The 27,254-nt window shown below is 39.1% G+C and overlaps 1 protein-coding gene across 3 annotated transcripts in view; it reads right to left on the bottom strand.

Moving 5' to 3' along the window:
- Positions 1-27,254, bottom strand: part of PPP1R7 (protein phosphatase 1 regulatory subunit 7) — a 917,460-nt gene that overhangs the window by 872,258 nt on the left and 17,948 nt on the right. The window contains exon 1 of one of the 3 annotated variants that reach the window (XM_044070332.1): positions 11,957-12,078. The exons of the other annotated variants lie outside the window; for them this stretch is intronic. The gene's annotated coding sequence lies outside the window, so the exon portion shown is untranslated. Of the gene's footprint in view, positions 1-11,956; positions 12,079-27,254 lie in introns of those variants that run through there. 3 annotated transcript variants of the gene reach the window in all.

The following is a 27,254-nucleotide window of genomic DNA, read 5'->3' on the forward strand; positions in this document are numbered from 1 at the left end:
AATATCTCATGTGGTTTTGAGCTTGTTACAGTGAATATACACAGGATATTTTCTAACGTTTTGTTGTGTAGATATTTAAGTTTTGAGACGACTTAAATATTTATTTAGTGACACTGGGCCACTACCTTGGCATTGGTCAAACTAGCAATGTTTATTACTATTGCACAGTAAGACTGAACACACTTTGTTAGGGCCTTAAAGTTGCTTATAAGGAGTAGCTGGCTGATTATGTTGTAGTCTGGGGAAAAGGGGGGGCATAGTTAGTAAACTTGTGCCAGCCTTTCCCTTGTGTATATAAATCAGACCTCAAGTGTGTCTCAACTGCTTTAGCAGGGCCCAAAGCACTGTTAAATAGGGTGCTCGAGGTCTTCACTTGGCCACTATGCTCAACTCTAACTGTGCCAGTGAGAGGAGGTGGTGGTGAGGATCTGGAGTGGAAAGGGGAGAAACCAGCCCCAAGTTGACTGGTCTCTGTGCTTTGCACTTAATATGGGGTGTTGCATCTGGAATTGTGGGGCTACGAATTCATCTTTATGTCTGCCCATACGGTCTCTTATCATTATGCAAGTTATTACTGTTGCAGCCAGAGGGTATTATGATTGCTGAGTTACATATTTCATGTTTATCATTGTGTCGGCCCACACTATGTCCTGTTTGTCTTTATGCAAGTTATTACAATTGTAGCCAGAGGGTATGATTGCTGAGCTGCCATGTATTTCATCTTTATCTTGTCAGTCCACAATATGCCTGAACTTTCTTGCTGTGTTCAGACTCGGCTGGATAACGTTTGCACTGGGTTCTACATAAAAGTAGAGGGTCTTAATTTGGTGCATTGCTGTAGTGTCTGACCCATGTGTTTTACACACAGTTGAATGCCTTCTGTGCATATTCTGCTGTCACACCAGGTTCAAGTGTAACAGCTGCAAGTCCCTCAGACAGGAGCTGCTTCTGCCTTTCATTGCTTTACCTTCACTGTAATTTTTCATGAGGAGTCTCATTTTTTTTTCCCCTATACCAACTTGGTATTACTAGGGTGTGAAAGTCTGGAAATTCACATGTGAATGTGAACTCTGGCTAGTGGCTACTGACTGACACAGGCCCCACCAGGCACTGGTGTTGGTCACAAGTGTTTTGATTTTCTATTAATAGCTGTTTTGGTTTATTGTAGTGTTGAGCAAGGATCCTACAGGAATCATGTTCAGGAAAAGGTCAATGGATCATCAAGAAGAGGCTGTTTGTCTTTATGCACTGCTTTGAATGAACTGGTCTCCTAAGAGGTTTTTCTGCAGTTATAATAAGGTGTGGGAGCAAAGCTACTCATGGGTGCGACCTGTTCCAAATGCAGATGCCATGGCAAAGTGCACATCCTGTGGAACAACTTTCACTGTAAAATGGGATGGGGAAAAGGCATTGAAAAGCCATCAGAAGTCAGACAAACATCATCAAAGCCTTCAGCTCCAGAGGCAGAACCTCGTAATGACCAAGTTTATTCAGCCACGTAGTGTAACCAGTGAAGCTTCCAAAGTCACTGCAGCTGAAGTGACAGCAGTCTATCATGGAGTGAAACATGGTCACTCATATGTATCCATAGATTGTGGAAGTAAGCTGGCACCGACAGTCTTCCCTGATTCTACTTTGGCTTCGAAATTCACCTGTGGGAAGACAAAATCTGAGAGTATTGTCATGAATGTTCTTGCACCTCATTCAGAGGAGCTCCTTCTGCAGGAACTTGGCAATTCCTATTTCTCAGTGGGATCAGATGCATCCAATAAAGGGAACAGAAAAATGTTCCCTTTAGTTATTCAGTACTTTACTCACACCCATGGCACACAACAGAAACTCCTCGATTTCTATGAGGATCATAACGAAAGTTCTGAATGTATCTTTACTAGAATAAGGGACATCCTTGTGCATAAAGGACTCAAAGTACAAAACATTGCTAGCTATGCTGCAGACAATGCCTCAGTCAATTATGGAAAGCGCAGGTCTGTTTTTAAAAGTTTGAAATCTGAGGTGCCTCACATCATTGCAGCAAACTGTTTATGCCATGTAATACATAACTGTGCCAAGCATGCAAGCAAGGCCCTTGCAAAGTTTGATGTGGAGACTCTGGTTTTGAAAATACATAGTGAGTTTTCAGCATCTGCTAAAAAAATGGCACTGTTGAAAGGCTTCTATTCTTTCCTAGACCAGGACTTTAAGGAAATAATGCAACATGTTGTAACAAGGTGGCTGTCTTTGTTCCCAGCTGTGGCAAGGCTGGTAGAATGTTGGCCTGCTATTAAAAGTTATTTTATTAGTCAAGGGCCTGAGGACTGTCACCCCCTTATCTGGAAATTTGTGGAGACCGATGAGGATGGCATCAGTGGGGATGTGTCTGAGGCAGAGTGCTACATATATTTCATGCACTACATCCTGCAGGTATTCCACAAGTCTATAGCAAAACTTGAAAGTAACACTCTCTCTGCTCCAGAGTTGTACACCGTGATGAAAAGTCTAAAAGAGGAGTTGCAGAGAAGGCTAGATGACCAGTTCTTTGATATTAAAGTTTCATCTGCCTTACAGCACTTTACTCCAGCTGTCGCACAGCAGGTCTGTAGGACCTTCTGTGATTTTTACAGTAAAGCACTTTGTTACCTACAGAAGTGGTTTGACTATGATAATAGTCCCTTTAAAGCTATGCAGGTCCTCAGCCTCCAACATCCTGTAACTTGGCCAGAACTGCGTACAGTTGCAGAGCTCTTCAAATTGGATGTGGACATTGAAGCACTTTACTCAGACTACTGTACTTTAACTGCTGCATTGCCAGCCCTGTTACAGATGACAGAGGCATCTGTAAGTGATCGCTGGGTGACTTTTTTAGTAAAGCTCCAGACTGCAAGCCACTTTACAGACTGGTGCAGTTTACTCTTTCAATCCCCCCCAGCAATAGCTTTGTGGAAAGGGTTTTTTCACTTATGGGGAATGCGTGGACTGATGTAAGAAATAGAATGCTTGTGTCACTTGTGAAGGCCGAGTTGCAGGTCAAGCTAAACTTTAACATGAGTTGTTCGCAATTTTATTCATTTGTGAGAAATAACCAGCCATTACTTGAGGCTGCTAGATCAAATGCCAAATATAGCTTCAAGTATAAGCAATGATTTCTAGCAAAACTGAAGATACTTTAAACAGTTGCTTTTCTTTTACTATTGTGTGTGGTGAACCCTTAATGTACTGCTTTGAATGAACTGGTGTTTTTAATATCTAATTGTATTTCCATTTTAGTACTACCTGTGATATGAGAATTGGGCTTAGTTTTCCCATGCTTGTGTGTGATGTACTGTTGTATGTAGTGAACCTTTTGAAGTATTGCTAAATAAAGTTTTTTTTATTTACTTTTTGACTCGTCGCACATTTTTCTACTTATTGGTAACTGTATGTGATATTAAAGACTTATGCTGAAGGGTGGAGTAAAGGGGTGTGGCTATTAAAAGGAATGGGTGTGGCTTGATTGTGCATGGGGCGGGGCTTGTTTGTCAGGAAATGGCACAGTAGAAAGGTGGCAACCCTAATGCGCAGCCATCTTGGAAGTCTACAGTAACCATGTTTTGAGATCAGATTAGTAATCTAGTTGTATTAACAGTTTCTTAATTTGGTTGTATATAGAGTACTCACATTTTAGCTGGAGATAATTAGGATGTCTGAAGTCTCGTGTTTTTTTTTCAGGTGTTTTTTCTTAGAAACTGGAGCAAGAAGAGCTATTTTCTAACCTAGAGTTACTAAAGAGTGTGATAGATTCAAGCTAGGTAACAAGAAGCAACTTATGTATGGAAAGTAGGGTGTCGGTTAGTTGCAAGTAGTGGGAACTTCTTTTTTGGGAGACTTAACAGTTTTAGCATTGATACTTTATACTTTTAAACTTTGTATTTTAGAATAATGTTGGTAAGCACAAGAGTTGTGCATTGGTATAATTTATTGTTTGTACTTTTATGTCTGGCAAAAATCCTGTGCATGTTATTCTGTTTGAAAGGTATGAATGATTGTATTGGTTGAGTTGAGATTTTTTGAAGTTCCTGATAATGTTGTCTTAGTAATATTTTAGCATCTTTATTGGTATTCTGGTATGAATGTACTGATCAGAAAGTGACCATTTTAAACATGATCTGGGCTGTGTGCATGATGACATGAAAACAACTTGTAGAAACATATAATCCTGAATGTACAATTTTGTCTAGTGTATGAATTTATAGTTTGCATAGAAACGTATAGGAGTGCAACTACAAATCTGCAAGTCGAAAGTAGACTTTTTTTTTCTTTTCTTATGTGCTTTTGCTTCCCCTTCTGCCAACCATTAGCCCCTCTCCAGTGAGTCTGAGTTAATTTGTTCCTTGTCATTGGAAAGTGACTTGCGAGAGGGACGAACAGAGGGGAGAAATCATCCAGACAGACATAAAGGTAGTTTATGCCACTGCTAATGGTAGACCATCAGCCTTCCTGCACCCACCCTTACACAGATCATCTAAACTAGCAGCTCAAGGGTCTTGCAGAGGAAGCCCTATATCACTGATGCTTTCAGTGACACTTCATACACTGCCTTATATAAATTTCTCATTAACGTGGATGGATGGGACATTTCTAATGGTCCTTAACCCCATGTACACAGTTGGCAAACATGAGCGCCTTTGTCACCCTTTTCCCATGTGTATGCCTGCCAATACATACACTAAGGCTACTTATACAAAGCGCATGTCTTTGGTCTCAGCTGTTTCATTGCTGTGCAAATTTTTACTTGCTGATGGTATTTACCTGACAAGTTCCACCTCTTTCCTCCCAAGATGGGCAGGCTGACATCGACTGCTCAGTCCTATCTTACCTTGCCTGGCATTTCAAGCACTCAAGTTGCTACCACAAACTAAGATTGTCTGGGTCACAGTCGGGACTTCATCCCTGTGCCACAGAGCCAGGCACATATAGTCCTTTAACCTTCCCAGCTGTGGCCATCTAGTAGCTTGTTCAGACTTGGCATATATAACTAGCCTTCTGTCCGCTCATCAGCAGAATGCTGTAGAATCATGTCAGTTTTGTGATGCAGAGGAATAAAGCCCAGAATGCTATGTTCTGGATGAGCTGGTGGGAGAGAGTGAGAGTTGGCAGCCTGTATCGGTTCACCTGTCCTAGGGAGAGGGAGGCATCAGCCTGGTACACCACATTCTTTGATTCACATTGGAGGTACTGTGTTCCAGCAAGCAGTGTAATAGCTAAGGGACCAGTTCCAATCAAGCTGCATGTATGCGGTAGGATAGATACATGTGTGGACGAATACACAGGTCATCAATCTTTGCATTGTGGAAGTCCTGTACAGGCTCCTATGAAGGTAACCATGGTTAGATTAAACAAAATACTCTTGATGTCTGCTCTGGATGATGGCCGTCTGTCTATGACTGTGTGTGCATGTTGGGAGAGATGGAGATGATGGCTGGCAGATGAGGTGAGTAAGAGGCCCATAGAAAATAGCTTTATCTTCCATGAAACCATAGATCATGTCCACAATTTTGTGATGTGGTTACAGTGGAAAAAAAAAAATAAAAAAAAAATAAAAAAATAATAAAAAAAAAAAGAGCAATTCATCTTGGAATTATTGTTAGATCTTTGTATCCGAGCCTCGTGGAGAAGAGTGGGGTGGCATATGTTGCTGTACAGATGTGACAATCCAAACTGGAGCACATGTAAACATTTGTTCAATAGGTAAATGAGCAGTTTCTGAAATAACTATAGTTATCCCTTTAAAAAGGGCTTGCAGTACAGACTTTGAGCTGCCATTAAGGGCAGTCTGCCACTGGTCCTCCCCCCACAACACGCACTACATATATGCACACATATAATGTGTATGTTTTGCTTGTTTGTATCTAGATGGCTATATACTAGTCTGAGCATGTACTGTTCCCTTGTGACTATATTCTATTGCCTCTGAAATACAAATTTGCTTTACCCATTTAACATGTAACTGATGAGTTGTAGTATGCATTAAGATTCTGTGTCTGGTAAAACAAAAGTTGGATGTCCAGGTTCACGTTGAGTTGTGTTTGAAGTTCTGGACTCTTTTTAAAGAAGCATCGAGTTAGTGTCCATAGCAGCAAGACAAGTCCCCCAAATGTTTTTGGTGCAAAATGTTTTAACTTTGGTGCGTCTTTCTGTGCGGTTTGCATGCTGTCAGTGAATCACATACAGATTTTTATGATATCATCTTTTGCTGCTTATTCGAGACGTTTCTTAGTGATGATCATATCTGTTTTGTTTTGAGGTACAAGCTCAGCAGCTAAGAATAAGATGGAAAAAAAAAGTAGGCTGACGGAACCATGCATGTACTCTACAGTTACTGCGATATGTAACCTACTGAATAGGATTTTATGCTCTTCAGAGCTGCTGTGAAGGCTGCCAGCTGAACAGCTGATGAACCAGTTCCCCCACTGTATGCAAGGCCTTTTGCATGTTTGCTTGGTTTTCATAAACTACAACTGATGGCCTCACAGATGCTGTATCGATCACCAGAAAGACTCTTTCAAGGGAGACCAAATAGTTTATGCTTTTAAGTCTGCGAGACGTCACAGCCACCATGGTACTAAACCAGACCCGAAGCCATGCTGTGAGAGTCAACGGACTTTGTGGCCTGGTGTGTTCAGTTTGCTTTGTTGATATGGTTCCTTGTCAACTTGGTGCTGGAGCAACAGTGACACAACCCTGTAAAATTTACCCGTTTTAATACCCAGCTTCAGAAATGGATCTTTCTTGTCAAGTTATAAAGGTGACAGGTATTTTCCTGACAACCTGTTTTGGTATTTGTAGTTGCTGTATGTGAGAGCCTTGATTCCAGAATCGATGTGTAAGTACATTTCTCACATAATCACATAATGTATTAGATTCTTTGAGAATTAGGTGCATGTCAGAAAACATGAGACGAGATTTACTTAATCTCAGGATTCTTGTTTCTACCAAATTGGCTGCAGGGGCTCCTGTCACCCCATGCAGTTAGCACACACTGCAATATTCAGTGTGTTAATCTGTTCCGTCTTTCCAGCTTATGTTTAAAATCTGTAACATCTGAGGGTAGACTGCCTATCACTGGAGAGCCTGTGAATTGTTGTTCAGGAATCCTCTTGGGTTTAGTGCTTCTGCTGGGGGGGGGCTGGCTGATTCCTGCTGGTCTCTGACCAACCGGTATGTACTGGACTTCATGGAAAATATTGGTAAACCATCCCACTAATGAGCCTTTTTGCTGAATCGAAAGGTATCCTTTGCAAGACTAGTATACTTAATTGCCGTGTTTCACTTTAGTTTGAAATGTACAAGTGCTCCTGCTACATTTGTATTATTTGCAAAGTTATTTATGCTTAGCTTTTGTCTTTTGTCCTGTCTACAACCCCACTTCATAGCAGTGGAGATCTGTGGATAGTACAAGAACTGCTCAATACTCCCAAGCAGTGAATTAATGCTTGATACCTCACAGTACAGTCTTAGGTACAAATACCTTATTAACATGGAGGAATACCTCTCACTTCAAACCAGGCTTTGTGAGCACCCCTGCCACACACACAGGTATACTCACCAGGCCAGCATAAGCTGAGGTTGTCAAAAATCCTTTCCAAAAACCTCCTACACCTAGAAAAATTAGTCTTAGCATAAATGACTTACCACAGCATCACTATCCGCTTGTGTAGTAGAATAAGTGAGTGGGGCCATAAACCTCCCAGTTCCATAAGCTCTGCGAATGCATAGGTTCATAGGTAGGTACTAGGCCCAAGGGCCTAAGTAAGCCTAGCCAACAAGGTTCCCTGGCTTATGCCACCCAAGAAAGTTATTTTCCTGTGCCTCTGTCGAGCAGAGCAACAGAAGTGATCACCAGGGTGTATTTCCTATTTTCCATCCACTCATCAAGATTTTTCTTGAAGAGTGCTAATGAGGAACTTTGCTTGACATAGATGGGTAGCTTGTTCCACGGTATGGGAAGTCTCTGGGACAGGAATCTATCCCTCCAGCATGTCCTGTTTATTGTGGTGAAAAGGTTTAGGTCCCTAGAGCGTGTAGCTCAGAGGGATTGGGATTTCTTTAGGTGTAGCATGTCCAAAAGCTATATATATATATATTTTTTTTTTTTTTTTAATCAACCAGAGAAGTTGTGGATAGCAATTAATAAAGAGCTGAAGGGTTTTATCTGGGAAGGAGGACGGCAAGAGTCAAGTGGGATAAGCAGATTCTTCCAATAGAACAAGGCAGTTGGTATTACCCAATCTGAAGGGGTATTCCAGAGCTACACAGTTGAGGCTCCTATAGGCAGCACAAGCAGGAACCTATAATTTAAAGTGGAAAGGGATGATGAAACAGTGGGGAAAGCTCAAGAAACATCCGGATTTTGGATGCAGATCCTTAAGGGGAATATGAATATAATGTTCTGTATGGTTACTGTTAAAAGTAGCAGAAAGTATTCTAAGAACTAAGTCAACACAGAAATGGAGATAGGAGATTCTGATAAGGAGGACTGCAATTAGGGATACAGACAAAATGGGCAACAGCGAGCTGGAATTTATTGGAGAAAACTGGCAAAAGAACCAAGGTATTGGGAGCAAATAATTAGAGAGAGAAATGTAATAGAATGGGAAGAGGCCACAAATTTATTTGGACTATAGGCTAGAGACTGATATCAATTCTTGACAGGAAAGGCAGAGTATACACAAAGAAATAAATAGGGGGATCCAAGTGAAAGACCAGCACTGTTTGAGTTTTTAGTGGAATCTAGAACAGAAGCTGCCGTTAAAACAGGAATAATTAAATTAGTAGAGCACACAAAATATTGCACAACTATAAAAATCAATCAGAAGACATGAAAAAGGATTAGGAAGAGAGATTGAATAAGCAGTTCAAAAAGAAACAATGGGGAAATTCATGCATGTCTCCTAAACATGTTAACAAAAAGTCTAAAAGATTTAGGATCCTTGCTTGGTAGTGTTTACACAGATATTTTAATACTGCCTGTCTAAACTCCACAGAATTCTTCCTCAGGAGGACAGCAAATGTTGGAGGTGTGATGGGTAAGAAAGAGGCAATTGAAAACATACTTTCTGAAGTGTAATGAACTGCCATACCTTAAAGATTCCCTGCAGACTACTCTATCAGAGAAACTGGTTGAGCAAATTGCTGTACTAAGGAAATTATTATTTTGAGCCATGATGCAGAATCGGAATTGCCTAGACTGAGTCTAATTATAGTAACTGCCAAAAAAAGCAATTACTAGAAAATAGAAATCAAAGCCTAAACCAACTATAATAGAAGTAGCGAATATAATAACAGAGACAAATGGGATTGAAATCATTAGAAAACGGTAAGAGTAAATTACATAGAAAAATGGGAATTGTGGGAACAATACATGCAGAGGAGGAATGAGGTTTAAAAAGAAGGCAGGATTTGAATGAGCTATGTAATGTTTGACTGAATGACTGGATAGATAAGTGACAATGTTTGCAACTAAACGTATGTCACTACGGTTTGTTTTCATTTATATAAATGTATGATTAAATTATCACGTATGACAAACGCAAAGATGTTTCTTGTTTAAAAAAAACATGGCTTGATGTAGGGTTACAATGATTCTGCTACACTCTGCAGTGGTTCACATTTGATTTACTCAAAGATATCCAAAAGATTACTTACACATGCCATTTTTATGGATATGAAGGACCTGACACTTGAATAGTTTAATGCAAAATACTCTGAATAAAATGTTGAGCCGTCAGACATTCTTCAGCAAGACAGCAATTCTATTAGCAGAGTTACAGCACGGAGGTCAGATAAATATCCAGCAGCTAACAATGAAACACCAGGTAATTAGACTTTATCTTTGTCCAATACAACGTGTGTCCAAATGTTCACTCATAAACCTTTAACATGCTTTGCCTTTTTAGGCTTCAGTTTCCTAACACTCCTTTTGTATACGTCATTCTGGGAAATGACGGCTAAAAACTAGAGAAGCAAGACATAACGACATCAGCACTTATTTAAGCATCAATTTTATAATCAAGGTGAACTCCAATCCACATACAGTTTGCATTAACAAAACTCATTCCATTACAATGCTACCCACGCACTAATACTCACAATGCCTTTATGCCACACACTTCATTAAATAATCCATGCAGTAGTTCAAATAACTAACTAGAGAAAGCTAGCAGTTAATACTCTGCAGCAGGCAACTTAACAATGCCATGTACTACTGGAATCAGTTTTGTGTACGATACTTTTTCCATGAATCAACTAACCAAACTATACTACTCATTTTGCAGTTCTCCTCAGAGTAGGTAAACATAAAAACAAACCTCAAAAAGAGCTTTCACAAGCAACTGTACTGGTTCAAAACTACTAGTAAAAATCTGTGTCACAAAAAATATTTTTCACTGAAACTGCAAAACATTTTAATTTTTAGTTTACCCAGGTTAATGCATGACCAATTGCAGACCTTTTCTAGATGTATGCCAAGTTCAAAATACAGATGTAACAAATACATTAAGAACAAATATTTAACAGAAGTTTACAGTTTTTGGATTTGGTTACAAACATTCAATGTATGCAACATCATAATAAACCAATATATGAATCAACATATATTGTAAAACAAGCTGATTTTTTTAAAGCAAAGTACGCTACGTTTTGAAGACTGTTGACTGAATGGTGAAGGAGAATCAGATATGTAGAATGCTCACTCAGGAAAAGATCCCGTTTGTTGCAAGGGCTATAAGCGTTGGATCAGTGTTGCTTTGGCAGGTGAACTACAAAGGCACTTGGAGGATGACAGCCAAGCTGCTTAGTGGGTGAGGGAAGGATTGAAGAGTTAACGTAAACAGAAAGGAAAAACAGACTTCCTTAATAGATCTGGTTCATTATTGTTGATTTTATGGAATATAAGCAATTTCACGATAGAAGCACTATGCATCCAGGTCTCATTTTTATTTGATTCAAGTTCTTTTATTTTTGTTATTCATGGGATGGTACTAGGCTATCTGCCCGGATGCTTTTATAAGCCTAGCCGGAATGTGTTGGCTTTCGCTGCCCCTTAGATTATTTCCCTGTGCCTCTGTCCAGCAGAGCCACTGAAGTGATCCCTGGCGTAAACTTTCTGATTCCCATCCACTCGTCAAGGTTTCTTTTGAAGCGGGTTAGTGAGGAGCTCTGCCTAATGTAGATTGGAATCTTGTTCTAGAGCATGGGAAGTCTCTGGGACAGGAATCTATCCCTCCAGCACGTCCTATTTATTGTTGTGGGGAGGTTTAGATCCCTGGAGCGTGTGGCTCGATGGGATATGGTTTTCTTTAGGTGGAGCATGTCCATCAATTCTGGGTTGGACATGGCCTTGTATGTCAGGCAGAGATCACCTCGGAGTAGGCAGTATCCAACAGAATACAGCTGCAGTTTCTTCAGTCGAGCTGTAGAGGGCATATGCTTGAGGCCAGTGATCCTCTTCGCGAGGCACTTCTGTGGTCTTTCCAGTTGTTGCAGGTGTCTTGTAAGGTACATCCCAAATGGGGCACTGTACTCTATGAGGGGACTGATGAGTGATGCGTAGAGGGGCCCAATAACCTCTTTCGATCTGGATGCAAACCCTTTTGTGATTAGGTGGGCAACATAGAAGGATTTTCTAACCACTTTGGCAACGTGAATATCAAAGGAGAGGTTACTATCTACTTGGGTCCCCAGATCCCTTATTAAGTCTTCTGTATTTAGGGGGCTACCACCAATGTGGTAGTTTGTGGGTACTTTGTTTTTTCCAAAGGGTATGACTATGCACTTTTTGGCATTTAGCTTGAGCATTACATGTTTTACCTGTTGTGTATCTTTAATACGGTTTACTAAAATGATTCATATTACCTTATATGAATTTTTATCATTTACTGTGCACAGTCCTGTATATGTACATAACTATTACTGCCTTTACCTCAAGGTCAAGGAAGTAGATGAAAAGGATCCTTCTGTGTATGTATGCATGCGTTAACTGTTCAGATGTCAATTGTACATGTATGTAACTGCTTCATCTTTGCCACATGCCTCAGGAACTAGCCGAAAATGGTCTTGTACCAGCTCACTCACCTGATGACAAAAAAAAAAAAAAAAAAAAGAAACAATAAATAAGAATCAATTATATTAGTTACAGGGAGTCAAGGAGGGGAAAACTGGAAAAGTACAAAGCATACACGAACAAGTGGTAATTCTGGCTTCAATGGGTGACTATTACTTAACAGATGAACTTTTTGAAAATAGTTAAAGGAAAACTCCACCAACTAAAAAAAAAAAAAAATCTATTTTTTCACCCTCTGTTTTCTGAGCTATTTTAAACGCAACAAAATCACAGCTTCTTATAGAATTTTAAAATGTGTTCTGCAAAATGGCTGCCAATGGGGGCTTGACATATTAACGTGATCTTGTTTTTTTCAAGCCCCTCTCTTTCTCAAAATCCATTTCAAGTCCAATTTATGAGTCATGCTATTCATAAGGAAGTAGTGGTGTATTATCAAGCCAATGACATATAATGGCATTAGAGTTAGTCACAGCTACATACCTGCTGCAACAGGACTACTTCCTTTATTTCTTAAAATGACCCTCAATTGTGTGTGCTGCAGAACTTGTTTTATAGTATACTAATTATACAGCTGCAACCAAAATGTAGCTACTCAAGGCCTTTGATCAAGTATCTTTTTATAGTCCAAGATGAGTTGATAGCCCCCTCCCCCCCACACTTAAATGTGTTGTTGCCTTAGAAGAAAAAAAATCTTGACTTTTCTCTAAATTTAAGTAATCTTAAAATGCAAATCAGTATAAACACACATTTAAAGTTTAAAGCTTAACATTTCAATACTGTGATACTGCTTATATAAATCTGTCAGAAGAGGTCACAACTGCCTTTGAATCACACCTCTGTCTTTATGGAATACTTGCGGTGATCCTGACATCAAAATGACTAAATTACCAGTATAAAAGTTGAGTGAAACAGTAGGAGGTAGTGGAGTTTTCCTTTAAGGAGGTTATTACTTAGCATTGGCGTGGAGAAGCCAAATGGGGACATTAATAGACCATAACTTATTAACTCGTATATTTTGCAACTGCAGAAGTGACTGTGATGTGTGAAGTACGTTTTAAGTTTTATTAGAAGGGATGTTATGTTGTCCTGTACATGGTTTTCCTAGACAAGAACCATGCACTACCTATAATGGATGTTTGTCACAAAGAATGGAGTAGACAGAGTGGGAAAAATTAACATTTCTTTAGTTGGTGTAGCTGTGTAAATGGTAATGAATCTGTATGGATAAAAATTTAGATGACTAGGTGGCTGAAGTGGGAGAGGGAAATAAAGGGTCCCACATAAATGCAACAGCCTGTAATTTAATCACCACTATCGTAAAAAGGCAGTAAAGGCTCTTGCTATTACAATGATGCATTAATAACTGGCCATAATACTAATACTTGGAAATAGGGACAAATATCAAATCAGGAAAATATTGCCACTATTATAATGTAGTAACTGGTCACATTGCAAGATAATGTGGGAGGAGGAGTACATAAGAATAATTTACAACAGAATTAAAATTTTTTCTTAAGTTTAATTATGTTATTTTGAATCTGCCTGCTATTATGCAAGTTCTTAGTAACAATACACAATAATAAAAGTTGTGTAGCCAAGTTGAGGAAAGACCCTGTCTTCAACTCCACTGGCTTGCATATACTACCTTTCTAAAGCATTATCAGAGATCTCATAGAAAACCCTAGCACTCAAGCATCCTCTTACAACCAGGAAATTGGCTAATGTACTATACTAAAACTACTAGCGCTCTCATCTCCTGAAGCGCTCAGATGAAGAACTAAAAATGCCTAGCACTCAAAACTACAAGTCTGAACTACTTAGGCCATCAGCTTCACAAAAGCACCCACATATTACAAACACCACTTCATAAAAACTGCTTAGCTGTCACCATTCTGAACAAGGGAACACATATATAATGCAGACTGCTATCCATTAAAAAAAGAATGTCTACCCCCTTCCCATCCACTCTAACTTTTAAACAAATTATGCACAAAGTATGCCCCATGACACCAACCAACTAAAATATGCTACTCTGAGTGACCTTTACTCACTTTCACAAACATGAATGTTCATTCTAAACTAATCTCTGCAGTTTGGAATTCATTTAGCTTAAAGACTTGCAGCTTTCAAAACAGACTTGCTTTTCATTTTTAGGAAGTTAACGATTTGTAAATACATCTGAAAATGGTTAGACCCAAAGGTAGTTAAGAAGATCTACTTTACACTAGTAACACTATAACCTATTCATTCTGCATCATATTATCACTGTTTCTAGCTATCCAGCTGCATCAATAAACACCAGCCAAATGATGCTACCACTCCACACCACTGTATGCTTCTACCACCTTGTCCAGTACATTAATACAGGATCTGTGCTATTAATTTGTAGCATATAACCATTTAAATTAATTTAGCTTCTAAACTATTACACCGTGTTATACGTTTCTTATACTATGCTACAGAAGTTCATATTTATTTTACATAAAAGAAAACAGTATATAAATTTGTCACTGTTGAATTAACACCGCTTGCATGTACCATATGACTCATGGCCTGGGTCATGACTATTTAGTCTACTGTAGTGACGTAGTAAAAGAAAAACAAGCTAGCAACAATTCACAGGCTCTGGACCACTGTCTCCTGCTGGAGTGCATGTCAGGTGGGGAGTGGCATAAATGCAGATTTAGCAAAAGTGAGAATTGTTTGTCTTTTGGCTTTTCCCGGTTAGGGGTCGCCACAGCAGAACTCTGGTCCGCTAATGATTGGCAGTAAATTTTCATGAACGCTGAGGTGCCAGCTCGACGTCCAGCCTTCAACGAAGGCATGCCCTTACGCAGGTCTTTTGAATGCCACCCAACCACGGGGAAGACATACAGACTCCACACAGAAGGCACTCCAGCTGAGAATCGAATGGGAGAACCTCTTGCTGTGAGGCAACAACGCTACCACTGCACCACCGTGGAAGTCATTTAGCAGATGTGAGAATAACTATTATAAAAATAAAATAATTGGCTGGTAATGCCACTAGAGGGAACACTTTAGTAGGGTGTAATGACATGCTACCTCCTCCAACTAAGATCAATACACTGTATTTCTGCTTCCACCAGAATAACAACCACTGAATCCTCAAATCAATACCCTTTTGTGTCTCACAATAAACTTTGATCTCCTGCTCTTGGAAACTAAGTTTTAGAAGCCGATGATGCAGCCTTCCAAGTCCATAAGAACAGTACTGCAAAACTGACTTTTCTTCTCTAAAAAACACGCAAGGTAACCAGCTACATCAATCACAAAGAATTTTTTTTTAATCCTTCACAGCAAGGATATTGCGAATTATACCTTTTCTTGTAACACTGTTACGGGCCAGTATTTAGAACCATCTGTTAGGAAATCAAAGAAATGGGATTTCTGAAACTCGGATTATGTCGACATCTTTTTTTCACTTTGTAAAAATATCACAAGTGCTCTACTGTCCCCAGCAGACTCTACCATTTACAGACATACTATAAATATTCAGTGCACCACACCAGCCATGCCTATCAGTAAAGCTGAGATTTGTTATACATACTGTTGCAGACAAACTGAAGAAAGTGTTTCTGGTGTGATAAGTGCAATTATTTACAGTAAAATGAAAATCAAAGTTCTCTTCCAACAAAAATAAGCACACTTTTGCTCAATACAGTTCTGGTCAGCTTACAGTTCAACTCTGTGTTGACCAGTCCCATTATAAAAATTTCTCAATGTAGCATGATCCACACAGTTCTGAGAGCTGGAGCTACTCAGGCCAAGCTGCCTTGCAGGTAACATTCTCAAGTTAATAGTGTTTCTCGAGTAAACCTTCAGGACATCCAACGATTCAATAGCTTTGCCTGGTCAAGATTCACCAACAGCCTCCAAACTCAGCCTAGCAATTTGTGTCATTGATGGGCAAATGCCTCTGACCACTGTGACTACATACAAGCTCTACTTTTTAACAACTTTTCCAGCGAATTCTCATATAACTATACTATCACAGGATTTCACTACCATAATACTGACTACACATACTACCACTAGGTTCCTAACATAATACACAGCATATATAATACACAGCATACATACATATATGCGTGTGTGTGTATAATATATATATATATATATATATATATACATATACATACATATACATACATACATATTCTGAATGGGGTGGATCATGAGAAAGGGATAACCCATTTGCATTTTTGTGACAATTTCTAGACCTATGCATGATGGTCGAATGAACACTATTCATTACAAAGTCCACCAACACAACTGTTTACATCCTGTTGCTTACACAGCCCCATTCAGGGTACATGGTCAGCTACCAAAGTGAAATGACACCCGAACAAATACAGAAGTTATTGCCCACTTAACAGTAATGCATTCAATCTAGGGTGGAGTATCTTTTCTCAGTCTTACTTCACTGTATTTAGGTACTGGATTGGGTTCTCTCCTCTCTCTAGGTGCCCTAGACTTGGGTTTGAGCCCTAGTGACTTGACGAATTAAAGATCCAAAAAGAAACTGGTTCCATGTGAGTCTGGTGAGTCATTCAGCGTCATCTTATGGTTGTCGTCAACATGTCCAGCCATCAGGTTAAACATCACCCTCTTTGCCCGATTCCTTTGATCTTTCCAAACAATGTCCTTCTCCAGTGTGATCTCTCCCTCCTAACGGTATGATTAAAATAAGACACTTGTAACTTCATCATTTGGGTTTTGAGTAACATAGCCAGTTTGATCTCTTCTGAAATCGATTTGTTAGTTCTTCTGGCGGTCCACAGCATGCACAGAATCCTTATCCAGCACCAAAGTTTAAATGAGTCAATCTTCTTTCTGTCCCATTTCTGTACTGTCCAGCTTTCAAATCTAATTAACCAGAGAAAAACGAGTGCATGGACAAGTCCGATCTTTGTTTTGAATGTTATTCCCATGCTTCTGACTACTCTGTTGAGAGCCTTCATTGTAGAGCAACCAAGTGCTATTCTGAGAAATTTCTTCCCTGGTAGTTGCTTCCATATTTACAAAAGAGCCCATGAGATTAAAATTCTTTACAACTTTCATTCTGTCGTCTTCAAGCTCAAAATAGTCATCAATTTCTGTGTTCATACTCTTCATCTTGTTTATGTTCAGTTCTAATCCCGTGCTACTACTTTTAGCTTCAAAACTTTTCTCAGTAGATACAGCAGGTCTTCTTTGCTTCTGGTGAAGAGCGTCATCTGCATAGAGCAAGTGGTTTATATTTCAGCCTCCAACTTTAAAAAACAGACACTCTCTTCTTCCAAGTTTGCTTTTCTGAAGATGGCTTCATCATAAAGGTTGAACAGGTAAGGTGACAAGATGCATCCTTGCCAGACTATTGGAAACCAATCAGTGTTGCCACATTCAGTTCTCACTGCAGCTTACTGATTTTTTATAAAGGCTCTTTATCAGCAGAGTTGTGCGTCTGGGTACTCCCATTTGTGCTCCAGCTCTCCACAGTTTATAATGATCCACACAGTCAAAAGATTTGCTGTACTCGAAGCAAAAATATATGGGCTTTTGGTATTCTTTGCTCTTCTCCAATATCCATCTAACATTGTCGATAATGTCTCATTCCCTGACAATTTTTGAAATCAGCCTGAACTTGGGTAGTTCTTGTTCAATGTACAATTGTTCAGCAGTATTTTGCTGGCATGTGGAATTAGTGGAATCGTTCTGTAGTTGTTACAATCCTTAGTGTCATCTTTATTCGGTATAGGTATGAACAATGATCTTCACCAGTCAGTTGGCCAAGTTTTTCCCTTCCAAATCTTTTGACACAGTCGAGCGAGAGCCATGATAGCCCCTTCTGAGCCTTTTATCAATTCATTTTGGAATAGGTTCATAGGATGACACTACGTTATTGGCCTGGAGGCCCTTATAAGCCTAGCCTAGCCAAGAATTTCACTGTTTCTCCTGTCCAGCAGGGACAGAGGTGGGATCCCAGGGATATTTTTCTGTTTCCCATCCAGTCATCCAGATTCCTCTTAAAAAAAAAAAAAAAAAAAAAAAAAAAAGAGGGCTAGAGAGGTACTCTGCTTGACATGGAGAGGGAGTCTATTGCACAGATAGGGGACTCTTTGTGACACAAATCTATCCCACCAACAAGTTCTATTAATGTCACAGACCAGGTTACGGCCTTGCATGTGGGTTGCACAAGTGGAGTTTGTTTTACGGACATGCAGCAACTCCATCAAGGTTGGGTCTGAAATGGCCTTGTATGCCAGACACAGGTCTCCTCAGAGCAGTCTGCAAGAGACTAAGTAGACAGGTAGGGCTTTTAGCCTATCTGTATATGATAGGTGTTTGAGACCCTGGATTTTCCTGGTCAGGAACCTCTGTGGTCTCTCCAACTGCTGCATGTGCTTGGCAAGGTACATGCTGAAGGGGGCACTGTATTCGATAATGGGTCTGATGTGGGAGGAATACAGGGATGTTATGACCTTGTTCCTGGATTAAATATCCTTACTTATGAGGTGGGCCATGTGGAAAGCCTTCCATACAACGGAGGCAATGTGGTGGTCAAAAGTCAAGTTGCTATCAACCTGGGTACCCAAGTCCTGCACGACTGACTGCATGCTTAGTACATTGTTATTAATGTGATAATTAGTGGGAATGACATTTTCCCCAAAGGAGATAAGGATGCATTTCTTGGCATTCAGTTTGAGGCCTGCTTCTGGCACCAGCCATTACTTTGGGTAAGGCCCTAGGATGTTCACATCACTAGGGGAATTAAAGACAGTGCCCAGCTTGCAGTCATCTGCAAACTTGGACAGCCACAGACCACTGGTTTTGGCTTGCACGTCAGAAAAGTATATCCCAGACAGTAGAGGCCCCAAGACCGATCCTTGGGGTACATCGCTCGTTACAGGTCTACTACTAGAGGTGGCTTCCCCTACTTTGACTGAGTGGGTTCTATCAGTTAGCTACCCATCTGGTAACGTAAAGGTTGATGCCTAGCTGGGAGAGTTAATCTTTTATGCCTGAGTGGGGAATAGTGTCAAAGGCTTTGGCTAGGTCAAGGTAGGAATACCATCAATGCCAGGTGACTTAAAATCGATAAAGCTACAATTGCTGCTATGACTTTCTTTTGAAAATATATGGTTCAATGTTATCCACATTGCCTTTTATCATTCAATATTCCATTGGCGTCACTAGCATCTTTAAGCATCCCCAACTGAGGTTGGAATTTTTGCTGCAATCTCTTACTATCCCGATAAGCTATTATGGTTTTTTCTGTTTACATGCTCCGATTCTATTTTTGGACAGATATCCTTGAAATATCGTTGTCTTTACAAATTTGAAGTTGAAACTCCCGGTTCATTTGTGACAGAGAAGATATCACACTAAAATTTTGCTTGTGTTCTTTGCTCTGCTACTTTTCTACTTTCTTCCAAGATCCAAGGTGATTTTTGTCTCTCTCTCTCCCTCCCTCTCTCTTGTGAAGTGTTTTTTTTTTCAGCTTTGTTACTAAATGACAGTTTTAACGTCATTCCACAACTCTTCAGGCTCTCTATCTCCTGTATCAAGAATGGCAAATTTGTTACTTAATTTTATCCAGTAGTCTTGTGGAATATTTTCAATGTCATACTTTGGAAGGTCTCCAATGATCTTCTTCTTGTGAAGCTTTACCTTGATCTTACATGTCAAAATCTTGTGGTTGCTTCCACAATCATCTCCTGGTTTAGTCCTTGCCATCAACATGGAAGATGGCCATCTCTGTCCTTTGCAGATATAGTCAATTTGATTTCAATATATGCAATTTGGAGAAGTCCATTTGCACTGGTGACATTTGTGGTGATGAAAATGTGTACTCATGATTGACAGGTTGTTTTGTAAAACTGTACAAAGTTATCACTGGCTTCATTCTCTCCCCTATGCAGTGCTTTCCAACAACTGCATCTTCAGGTGCGCTTCCTACTTTTGCATTGAATTCCCCATAAAGATCAGTAGAACTTGTTTCGACATGCGATTTATTTCATTTTGAAGTTGTTCATAGAACAATTCTACATCCTCATCTTCCATGTCTTCATCCCACCCAATTACTTACAAAATAGCTCACAACCCTACTGTGAATGCATTTGTTTACATAATTAAAGGGTCAGTAAAAAGTGTCAGTTCACTGGAATAGAAAGATAAAGCTCTGACTAAAACCCAGGCTATGCAAGTTCGATTAGTGATTATGGCGCTTGATAAGAGTTGACAGTGATGATGGGAAACAACATCCTGAAGGAAGGGAGTACAAGCTGGTTTCAAGGTGTAGCAGTTCTTCACAGGAAGATGGTGGACCCCCAACCTGGGGGCATGCATGTGGTACACACAGCCACCGAATGGAGGTAGCCTTCATCAATCAAATGTATTAGGAGCATGCATTTGCTTAGGGGAAGACGATGTGGCTCCCCTATTCAGGTATGGATGGTTAGGCTAATCGCAAAAACATCTTTGCCAACAAGCCACTGAGGGCACAAAATGCTCATGAATAACTAAATGACATGTCCAACCTGACATTCCTCACCTGAAATGGTTCTTGCCAAAGTGATCTGGGTAGAGCCACAACTAGGGAATGAATAGGTTCAAGTCTGACTGGTATGGTAGGATTTGAAAGTCAATCATGGGGGCAAAAAGTATACATGCTAATAAAGTCAGGGACAGACAAGACTGGTTCTAAACATGAATAAATGCCTCCTCTATTTCTACGGTCCATCCATTCTGGATAGGAGTCTCACAATTTTACAAGTCTTGGCTATGGTAGTAAAGAAATTTCTACAGTAGCCCAACAGCCTTAAGAAAGCTTCCACTTGTAATTTAGTACTAGTACAGATAGTATAATGTCAGTTTTTATTTTATCTGAATGGCATATAAATACCCCTCTCTCAAATCACATACCTCAGATATATGGCTTCTGTCATATAAAACCTAATTTTGGCAAAATTTACAGACAGGTCTTAAGAGTTAAGAATCAGGCATGGATTGTACCATGGACTGACTAATGTTACTTTTGCAAGTTTGTAAAGTTTTTCCTTTTCTTTGCCATGCCCATCAAATCTTGTGGAAGTCTGTCACATAGCAACTCTAATCAGGTAAATCCTTAACACTGAGGCACTTCTCTTACTTTCCTGTACCTAATCCCATTTCTTACCACCCTCTTATATGGCCTTCTTTAGCACAGACTTCAGAGTATTAAAGTGCTCATCTAATCCATCTGGTTGGTGGTGATGGTACACTAAAGAACTCCTACTTTAAAATACTAGCAATCCGGTGTATTACCTGGACACAAAAGATGATTTTTAGTCTGCGACTTATTTCTTTGGGAACGCTTACCTTGCAGAACGTAACACTAGGTCTCTGGCTATTGACTTAACATTAGCTTTTAATAGGAGTACTCAGGGAAAAAAAGTCAGTAAAAACAGGCAAATAATAGTAACCATTACTACGTTTACTAACGGACCTACAAAGGTCCAAAACTATCTGCTCAAATGGGGATCAATGACAGGCACAGGTATCTCTAAACTAAAACTGCATAAATGCTTTCAATGGCTTGCATTACAACAGATGAATTAAATCCAGCTAAAATTCTAGCTTTAGTTTCATCCATCCTTAAGAGTCCTACTAAAACATGGATATGCACCAGTTTTATCACAAATGTTCTAAAGTAGTTTGGAACCAACATATGGTGCAATATTTTTCCTTAACGTTGATTGCCCTGTACAGCAAGTTAATCCTCAAAACATAGTTATGACATGACACCAGTCCCCTTAACTGCTTCTCCTTTATTCTGGCCATTCCTAACGTGTTGCATTTCTATTGTGCTTTCTTAAAATTTGCACTGCTTATCTGCAAATCTGCCAAGTCAGGAACATTTTCATCAGTTCACTAATGAGAAATACAGAATATAACCTCTTTAATGATGAGCAGAGGTACAGCTGTTTATACAAGGTATTGGTATTTTGCAACTAAGAGCCCGGTTTCTGACAAGCTCTCTGTTTTGACACCTATTCCTTTCACTTTATCAGGACTGTGCATCTTTAAGCAGGTCAGGCTGCTGCGGCCACCTCCCACTTTCACTAGGAGCATATTCAGGGCTGTGTATTCTTAAAGGAAAACTCCACCTTCTCCTACACTTTAAACTCTTAGGTTGCATTTCTCACTACAATAGAATTACAGTACTGTGTAGGTACCGGAAACCTGCTTGTACTTTTATATTTACTTACCAAGAAAGTCCGACTTGGAACAAAGCCAATTTTCAGTGGAGGCCCGGGGAGAAACTCTCCAGGATGTATGTCTTTACAACTTAATTTCCTCACTTTGGTATCACAAAGGAAAGGAAAGACCACTCACTTTAAGCTTAACTTCTCACACAAATTGCAATGGAATTGGTCTACACTTGCATGACATACCACAGACACAGAAATTTGTAGTCAAGACCTCAGGCTGCTGTAAACAAGAGAGAGAGGTCTGTTCTCCATCGTCTTTATTGCAGATAGGAAGAGAACTTACACTGATTCACAACTCCTTCCAATGTAGCCATGCCTTTCATAGCTAAACACAGCAATTAGATCAGTCAATGGTTCAAAGGCAGTTGTCACCTCTTTTGACAAATTTACATAAGAAAGCATCACGGTACTGAAATGCTAAGCTTTAAACGTTAAATGTTTGTTGTTTATACCAATTTGCACTTTAACACAGCTTAAATGTAGTATCAAAGATGTCTTTGACATTTAGAGAAAAGTCAGAAAATATTTTTTCTTGTAATTACTGTAAAGTGCAAGGGGAAGGGCTGTCAATTCATCTTGCACTACAAAAAAAAAAAAAAATACTTAAAACAAAAGGCCTGCAATTTAGCAACTGTTTTGGCTGCAGCTCTACAATTCCATAATATACTATAAAACAAGCCCTGAAACACACACAAATGAGGGCCACTCAAGAAATAAAAGAAACAGTCCTGATACAGACAGTATATAAGAGGACCGTGACGGACACTAATCCCATTAGATGTCAATGGGATGGGAATACACCACTCCTTCCTTATGTCTAGCATGACTCATATAAAGTAGACTTGAAATGGATTGTGGGAAAGAGAAAGATCACACTGATATGTCAAGCCCCATTGATAGCCATTTTGCAAAAAAACGTATTAAAATTCTAAGAAGCGGTCAGTGATTTTGAGGTATTAAAAATAACTCAGAAAACAGAGCTACAGTGAAACAAATTTCTTTTTTTTTTAGTTCTAAGGTGGAGTTTTACTTTAACAGCATTTCAGGCTGCCATCCCTCCTCCAATTTTACTAGGGTTATATTCTGACCACGGTGACAGTGACTCGACTTTCATCACAATTTCCAGTTTTATCATGTTAACTACTGCAGAGCCCTACATGAACTAAATTGGCTAGAACTCCCAAATCAGCTAACCTACCCACAACTCACTACTGCCCACATGCTTATCTATAAGCCAGATAGTTGCCCCTCTCTAAAAAGTATATTACTACCATACAGCAACAACAGAACACTACACTCCATTAATAAATCCCCCTAGCTGTATCAAACTCAAAAAAACTGACAAAATTTATTCTCACTGCATCTCAAAACCGTGGAACTCCATCGTGTTAAAGTTAATCCTTACAGAAATAAACAAATGCTTTAAAAAGTCTGCTAAAACAGCATCTGCAGAGCACTTGGCTCTGCTCTTGCTCCACACCCATATAATGCCCGATCCTGAAGAAAATGCAAGTTGCAATACTTCTGACAAAAATTGTACTAAATTCCCATATGCTGATCATTACACTTTCCCATCTATCCACTACTGTAAACATTTAACTGATTACATTTAACTACCTACTCCTCCTTAATTCTCACTCCCTCAACGCACCAATACTTACTAATTTCAACCCAAATGTTAGTCTTTGCATTTCTGCTGCTACGACCTTAATGCACAGCTAATCTCTTATCTTCTTCTCTTCTTATAAATCAAAAATAGGACACAAAGTTAGCATTAATCTGTTTGACCTAATCATGTATGCAAAATGTATATGTAACCAATATGAAAAATACTGTATACAATGTGGAAAATGAAATTATATTGTACATTGCCTATGTATGTAAATATCCAAGCTTTACTCTCCAGGGCTCCACTGAAAAAAAAAGTTATCCATCCCAGTTGGACTTTCCTAGTCAACAAAGATAGCTAGATAAGATAGACAGATAAAATAAATTAGGTACCAAGGCTACAAGATGCAGTACTTTTCCTAAGGGTTTGGATTTCTATCAGGCTATCATTTTCTCTCTCCATAGACAGATACTACTTTTCACTTTCCTCTTATCTTTTGCTTTATGAATATACTCAAACAGTCCTTTAATAAGAAGTATAGCTATACCTCCAGAATCTCGTAACTCTTAATTCCTTCTCATTCACCAGTATCATGCATTTGGCTACTTTGGTAATAGCACACAGACCACATCCAGATTCCACTGATGTAGTGATCATTTTGTCACATTCCAGCAGTATATTTTCATCATCAACGTGCTGGTTTCATTCCCAACAACGCTTAGCATTGTGGCACCTCTTCCAACATCTAAAAAACATACCATTTAATTTACTGAAAGTTTGTGTGTGCTCACAAATCTGCATATTCTTAAAGGTTTAGACTGCTCTTTCCAAACAGTGCTTCATTTGCTAGCAACCTTTCAATTAGTACAGCCAGTCTTATAGTCACTCAAAAGTCCATTTAAATAAATTCAAAAGAGCACTCCCAAGTAATTTAGCAACTGCTAAAACCTCTTTTACAGTTAATTTCAGAACATAACTACAACCGTAAAATATGCTTTAAATTAGACATTTGTGATCAGACCATTTCACATAGAATGTCCAGAAATTGTTTGCATGTTGTTAGAAGACACCTGCTCAAGCACTTTTTTATGCTTACATGTACGCTGACTAGGTTGGCACAATGGAAAGTATTGCTGCCTCCCAGCAAGAGGTTCTCTGGTTTGATTCTCACCGGAGGTGCCTTCTGTGTGGAGTCTGTCCACCCTGTGTTTACATGGGTTTCCCTCCAGGCATTTCAGTTTCTTCCCAGACTCCAAGACATGCTAAACTGGCCATTGGTGTGAGTGGTATGGAAAAACAACTGCAGCAAGGCTAGCCATCCTACAGTATGAACCTTTGCTCTAGATAACTGTCAATACTGAATTGACAAACAGACCCTACTTGATAAATGGGGGGAAAAAAAAAAAAAAAGAGTCTGGATGGATGGATATTCTCCTGACTGCTTTCATTGTGAGTTGTGAAGACCGGATTTTTGTACAGTCAGCCTAATCAGAGTACTCCTGAGTGATGTACCTTTCAAAAGCAACAAAGGAGGCTTCAACATTGTCATCCTTACTCACCTTCTTTAAGTGGTGGAGCAGTCAGTACAATGGCCATCACAATCATGTTTCTGCAAACAAATGTTTGTCAGTAGCTTCATTCTTCTCCTAAAGAGCCAGCACATATTGACTCCAATTTGTGTTAATCTATGCCAGTCTACACAAGTTTCTTCACTTTTGTAAGCAGTTTAAGTGTTTGCCAGAAAAGAAAAAAAAATATATATATATATATATATATATATATATATATATATATATTTTTTTTTTTTCCTCAGAAGAGACACAAAACACACATGGGACAATAACAATTCTCCGTGTTCAGGTGGAGATAATTAACTCAAATGTGCCTGCACTTAGAGGCAGAGATGCTAGAACAGTGCAATTTGGCATTTTTGAATGCATATACACGTGCATTATATATAAATAAAATCACTCATACATATTTAAAACTAAGCTTCATGCATACACCCCTCCCACATTTCAATTCATAAATACATATGTGTACAATATATATATACATATATATATATATATATATATATATACATATAATATATATATATATATATATATATATATATATATATATATATATATACACATACATATAATATATATACATATATATATATATATATATATATATATATAGATATATATATACACACACACACACACACACACACACACACACACACACACACACACACATATAATCTTTACATACTATTTATATAATACAAACACACGCACTACGTATTTGTATCCCCTTAGTAAAAATATGAAGAAGGGTAGTACCAGTCTGACACACAATGCTAGAAATAAAACAGTCCTGATAAAGGAATAGGGATAGAAACTTCAAAAGGAAACGACAAACTGACTTCCGCTGCACTTAAAAACACTCTGGAGACATTTTCAGTTTAAGTGGAGTTTTATTTACTGTGAAATTTAAAAGCAAACTTCACTTTCATCATAAAAAAAGCCTGTTCAACTTGCAGTTTAAAGTCAATGAGAAACTCAAGACTGGACAGAAAAACAATGAGACAACCTTTACAGTCCATAGACTTGGTGATCCAGCTTAGGCCAAGCTGCCTTACAACACTAAAGCACATCTACAAATAGGTTGCTGGTACTCACAGAGTAAAACCCAAAGGGCTTTTCTTCTGGTACATCACAGCTTCCTCTAATTAGGATCCAGCAAGAGTCACTCTGTCCCCCCACCATAAAGCGAGTCTCATCTGAATGGGCAATCATAGAATGTTTCTACTGTAATATTCTATCTGCACATGCTACAATCAAGTTCAAACTTTCTGAGTTAGAAACAGGAATTGCAATAAATATTGTAAAAGCCTTGTACCTTAGAAAGGGGAAGCAGGCTGGTCTAAACTCAATCTGATTTGGGTAGAAATAAAATGCATAACACACATTAATAACTCTCTTCAACTAACAAAAATGAAACAACAACACTGGAAACACTCTACCTTTGCAAATGATTATGCTAACTTTCTGCAGTCCATTTTGCCAGATACAACTAAAACCGCTCCAAAAATTTACTCCCCCACTAAAGACCCCCACTAAAGAATCTCTGTCCCCTGATCTATATACCCTCTAGCATCTTACGAAGCAGCCTTTCAATTCTCTGAAATTTCAGTAAAACAGACCAAGACCCTACCTCTCAAACTCCGTAATTCAAGCTCTAAATCCAGCAAACTTAATCCTACCTTTTTATGGCTTGCATCTAGGGAAGAGGCAAATCA

This window comes from Protopterus annectens, chromosome 4.part1, assembly GCF_019279795.1.
Source record: "Protopterus annectens isolate FY-2018-M chromosome 4.part1, PAN1.0, whole genome shotgun sequence".
Taxonomy (NCBI): domain Eukaryota; kingdom Metazoa; phylum Chordata; order Ceratodontiformes; family Protopteridae; genus Protopterus; species Protopterus annectens.